This window comes from Bufo gargarizans, chromosome 10 (assembly GCF_014858855.1).
Source record: "Bufo gargarizans isolate SCDJY-AF-19 chromosome 10, ASM1485885v1, whole genome shotgun sequence".
Taxonomy (NCBI): domain Eukaryota; kingdom Metazoa; phylum Chordata; class Amphibia; order Anura; family Bufonidae; genus Bufo; species Bufo gargarizans.
The window spans coordinates 14,665,134-14,671,391 of record NC_058089.1 but is presented as its reverse complement, the minus strand read 5'-3'; positions in this window follow the sequence as shown (position 1 = coordinate 14,671,391).

The window sequence follows — 6,258 nt, the reverse complement described above, 5'->3', positions numbered from 1 at the left end:
AGCAGAAGAAGTATTAATAACTATCCTATAAATGAATAAAAACATCACATTGTCTATTCATTCCCTGAGGTGTTAATGTCCCCAGCTTGTGAATCCAATAAGACTCTCGCGACGTGGTTGTAGCACCTGTTCCAAGACATGATATCTTGGTTGCGATACTTGGTGTTTGGATTCCGCAAAGTGGTAAGGTACCGGTAAAAAGGTGTGTTCCAGGCATATCGTGGATTTCTGTTTCGAGATCCGGTCATTAATGTCTATAATGCTGAGGTAAATGGGAGCAAGCACAGACTCTCTGATGTCTAGAGTCCTGGAGTAAATAGGAACAAGCACAGACTCATTGATGTCTATAGGGCTGAGATAAATGGGAGCGAGCACAGACTCATTGATGTCTACAGTCCTGGGGTAATAGGAGCGAGCACAGACTCATTGATGTCTACAGTCCTGGGGTAATAGGAGTGAACACAGACTCGTTGATGTCTACAGTCCTGGGGTAATAGGAGCGAGCACAGACTCATTGATGTCTATAGGGCTGAGATAAATGGGAGCGAGCACAGACTCATTGATGTCTACAGTCCTGGGGTAATAGGAGCGAGCACAGACTCATTGATGTCTACAGTCCTGGGGTAATAGGAGTGAACACAGACTCGTTGATGTCTACAGTCCTGGGGTAATAGGAGCGAGCACAGACTCATTGATGTCTATAGGGCTGAGATAAATGGGAGCGAGCACAGACTCATTGATGTCTACAGTCCTGGGGTAATAGGAGCGAGCACAGACTCATTGATGTCTACAGTCCTGGGGTAAATAGGAGCGAGCACAGACTCATTGATGTCTACAGTCCTGGGGTAATAGGAGCGAGCACAGACTCATTGATGTCTACAGTCCTGGGGTAAATAGGAGCGAGCACAGACTCATTGATGTCTACAGTCCTGGGGTAAATAGGAGCGAGCACAGACTCATTGATGTCTACAGTCCTGGGGTAACAGGAGCGAGCACAGACTCATTGATGTCTACAGTCCTGGGGTAATAGGAGCGAGCACAGACTCATTGATGTCTACAGTCCTGGGGTAATAGGAGCGAGCACAGACTCATTGATGGCTACAGTCCTGGGGTAATAGGAGCGAGCACAGACTCATTGATGTCTACAGTGCTGGGGTAATAGGAGCGAGCAGACAGGACGCTGCATGCAGGGAGAGTGTTGGGCTTTTATTATAAAAAAAAAACGGTTCTGTTGACCTGTACACATTATTGATCGGTGCAATACAGCTCCGTTGCACCAGTGACACAGAAATACAATACTTAATGATGCTTTTCAGTCTGTGGGTGACCTGTAGTAATTTTTGGTCGGTGCAATACTACTCCTTACCACCAGTGACACGGAAATACAATAGTTAATCCGTCTGTTAATTGTGTCACTGACACATACCTATATTTGGGTCCACCAAAAACACTTTTTTCCGTTGTCACATGAAAATACAATAGTTAAAAGGTCTGTTAATTGTGAGTATGAGGACGTGGGAAGACCCCCGCAGCACGTCTCTGATGACGAAACACACATGCCAACTGCTGCGATTTTCTGCAGACCAGTCAGGAGGGCAGGGGTGAGGAGTGGGTGGAAGATTATGTGGAGTATGATGAGGTTCTAGACCTCACATGGCATCCAAGCCATGCCAGTGACGTGTGCAGTTTGGAGGAAGAGGTGGGGGTCACGCAGCGCCAGCTGCACAGCAAAAGAGGGAGCAGGGTGCAAAAGCAGAGTGGCTGCCCCTCAACCAGTACGTCTGCTACTGCGAAACGTGCCAAGGAACATAGCGCACCAAAGCCAGCGCAAAGGAGTTCCCTGGCGGGGCAGCTCGCTGACAACTAGATGCGAGTGGTGTGCACGCTGTGCAATCAGAGCCTGAAACGAGGCATAAATGTTCTAAACCTGAGCACCATCTGCATGATCCGGCATCTAACCGCAAAGCACGAGCTTGTCATCGCAATTCATACGATTTCCTTCTTTGTGTGGTGCCAAATCAATTAGAAGTATAAGTATGCACGTGCTATACACACTAGGTGGTTTCATCCCCCTGAGCAAGACCCTGTTTATACATATATAGCAGACATGACATCACAAAAGGAGTGTTCCTTAAGAAGAGGCTATTGGCTCCTTAACCTGAGTGGTTTCAGCAACTTCAACTCTGAGTTGATGGGTAGATTTGAAAACTGCAACCTAACTCCCCCCTTGACCTTAAAGGGTTTCTACCACTTGCAGATCACATATTTGGTGATCAGACACTAGCGATCCGCTAGTGTCTGATGTAGCTTACAAGCTAATTATTACCTTAATCCGTTCGGCCCATACCTCAAAAAAAGCACTTATATCTTTATGCAAATGAGCCTCTAGGTGCTATGCAGGCGTTTTTCCAGCACCTAGAGGCTCCGTCTACCTTGCAGTTTGCCGCCCAGCGCCTCGCTCCAGCACGCCCATCTTCAACTCTATTCGATCCTCCCCCTGCTTCTGCCTTCCGAAATCTCGCGCCTGCGCCGTTCGTCGCGGCATTCGGCGCAGGCGCAGTCAATGTCTGACCGCTCCGTGCTCAGACATTTCCACTGCGCCTGCGCCGATGACATCGGCGCAGGCGCAGTGGAAATGTCTGAGCACGGAGCGGTCAGACATTGACTGCGCCTGCGCCGAATGCCTCCGAATGCCGCGACGAACGGCGCAGGCGCGGGATTTCTGAAGGCTGAAGCAGGGGGAGGATCGAATACGGTAAGAGATGGGCGTGCTGGAGCGAGGCGATGGGCGGCAAACTGCAAGGTAGACGGAGCCTCTAGGTGCTGGAAAAACGCCTGCATAGCACCTAGAGGCTCATTTGCATAAAGATATAAGTGCTTTTTTTGAGGTATGGGCCGAACGGATTAAGGTAATAATTAGCTTGTAAGCTACATCAGACACTAGCGGATCACTAGTGTCTGATCACCAAATATATGATCTGCAAGTGGTAGAAACCCTTTAAAACAAAGAACGCACACACGGCTCATACATCTAGTTTGCTGCCATCCAGTGGACAAAAATGTGTACTACAGGATGTAGACAAATAAAATCCATCTCTCACAAATCCCTCCTTTTACGGGAAATAGACCAAAGGTGAACAGGCAAAGTGAGGTTCTCTCCCAACGCCATAAACAGTAAAGAGCTGGACTTTCCTTATTGCTTCTCCAGGTCCCCTCAACTTCCTTTCGGTTTGCCTTCACCTTGTTCGATTTACCCCGCAACCATCAACAAGGTTTTATTTACTTCAGGATGGAATAATCTTTGTCTTTGAAAGGGGCACAGTACATATACATAGTGTGGGCATGGATGTATTAAACATTTTTTAAAAAAACAATTTTCCTAAAATGGAGAACTATATAACATCCTGTTAAAAACCAAATGCTAAAAACATTGTAGTCGCTGAACCAGTTCCTAAAACATTATTCTGCCATGATGTGATTAAGTTCTGAATTTTTCCCGTCGGTTCATCTGATAAAGTCCATCAGTTTCTTCAGATCCTTGGCGATCCTTCCATCAGGGGCCGTGTTGTCCGGAATGTAGATGCAGCAGGTCCTGTAGACCTCTCCTTTTTCTGCTGTCAAGGACCAGTTAGTTCTTTAGAGTCATCACTGGAAAAGAGCTCAGTTGTTCTATCATTCCCTTCGCAGCATCACAGATGTAATTCACAAATCTCTGTTGATGACAATAGAGATGTTAATACAATCTACATTTTTTTTTAATACTACTAATCGTGGGAATGACTCAAATCCTGCAACTATCTGACTTTTAGCTTTAAATTCGTCAGAAACGCTTCTACAGACTCCTATGGCATCCATGTATACACGAGAGTCAAGGGATGCAGGGAGTGACCTCCTTAGTCGTGACCAGACATTGTTTTTGCTTACTGATTTGATCCCACTCAGGAGGTGAGAATAGAATAAATGGCATCAGTACTTGATCAGGGCACATTGGCCACTTCATTCTACCTGTATCCTGGACATTGGCCACTTCATTCTACCTGTATCCTGGACATTGGCCACTTCATTCTACCTGTATCCTGGACATTGGCCACTTCATTCTACCTGTATCCTGGACATTGGCCACTTCATTCTACCTGTATCCTGGACATTGGCCACTTCATTCTACCTGTATCCTGGGTTGGAGTTTCAAATCTCCACACAATCACCAGATATCTGTGTTTTGTCACTACTCGTCTTATTAAGCTGAATTATGTAAGAACAATATCCTGGAGGGAAAACACCAATGGGCTTTCCTGTATAAATCCTGTCTCTAAGGCCAGTTTCTCTTTATATTTTTAAATTGGCCAAATATTTAATGCCAATTATAGGAAAGGATGTAGGAGCCACAGATGCAACTGAACTTTGAGGTTTTTCCCTCACCAACATTCTAGATTCGCCTAGGGGATCTTTGTCACTTACACATGCTCCTAACACATATATCCCCGAATCCTGTTGCATAGGATTTCTAATGGACAGGAACAGAGGATAACACTCATGTTTACAACTGTTTGGTGGTGTTCCCTTCAGGACAGTCATCCTTTGCGACAAACCTTCGCCTTTACTGACTCTAGAGGTAGTTTTCACTGGTTTATATTCCCAGCACTTCAGACTAGTACTCCATTCTGTTAATCTCCAATATCCACAGTTGGTATGGTCATATCTAAACACAATTACCATAGACTGGGTCAGTTCCAGTCACACAGATGTACTTATCAGACCAAAGCCAAGTGTCCTATCTGTCATCTGTCTTACAGTCCAACAAAACCAAAAGTCCAGGTCCGCGCTTCTAAGGAGATAGAGTTGGAAAACGCCTTGTTGAAGGAAAGCGCAGTTATCAGGACTTGATGTAGATCTTCAAACCGTAGCTCTAGGACTTTCCACGCGTCTCTCATTTCACCACTACCCAATCTCCTGATTGTGAAGAATGAATTGCTTCTATACAGTCTGGATTCTAGAAAACAACTAAAACTTGGAAATACACATTAGATAATCAATTTGTGCAACAGACAACATAATTTGGAAAACTACTATGCTGCATCTGGAGCTGTTGGGCAAACAGAGACCTAATCTAGGGGCATTCCCAAAGAGTACTTCATAAGGATGTGTACTGGATGTAGAAAAACCCTAGGGGGTAGATACTCTCACCTCAGTCAGTATCTTCTAGCTGTAGTCTTTGCTACAGGATACATCTCCAATTATCCTGGAAAGAGATCAATAAAGACATATTCACACTGTTCCACCTTTGTTCTGAATGTAGTCAATCCGCAGTCTCTGAAATGGGTAAGATGACCTTGGCATATGCCTTCCTGGAACTCCCATAGTTCTCCCATCATTATTACAGCATTCACTTCTCAACTAACCTAGTGGCAGCATTGTTGAACCCAGGAGCCATCCACCACAGAACCCAATCACACCTTCTCTCTCTTCATTTGCCCATGTTCTAAATCCATCCTCTTTAGGTAGAGTGCCCTCTGAAGAAAGAGTTTCTTACCGACTCGCCAGAGTCCATTCTCAATCATCACTTCTACCTTTATCCTTTGATGTTTCCTTTCAGCCTCTGCAGCCTGTATCTGAAAAAGACAAACTTTTTGGAAGTCCATTGGCCTTAAGCAATCCCATATCACACAGACTTCCACTTAGCGTAGATTTCAGGTAATAGTTTAGCCTTTACCTCCTCAGGCAGCATCAGGGCATCAAACATCTTTCATACACTCGGCATTCATTATTGACGGGCTTACCCATGGATCAAACAAAATCTCTGCTTCACCAGATTAGACCATAATAATGAGTGATACCATACCTGGATTACTATTGATGTTAGCAGTCTTACCCTCAGCCATCTTACAAACCTCAGCGAGTGTCTTCAGCTCTGTCTCCTGCACTAACATTGCTGGAGGGAGAGGTTCTTTCTTGACCACATCAGATTAAGTAGGAACAGCATCTCCTGTCTGAGATGATCCATCTTCCAAGAACCTGAAATTATCTACCAGAAACTCAAAAATGTGGTTATTAATTGGAGACAGTCATGTGAATTTTTTAGAATTTTTACTTATAGAGGTGGAAAAGCACTACTACTACCCCCCCCCCCCCTCCAGAGGCAGCAGAGTAGTCAGATCTAATTTTGTACACCCTTAAGACTGTGATTCATTGGTGAGAGAAGTAGGAACTACATTACTATATACTCCTACACATGTGATACTACCCTGAGCCAAGACAGAT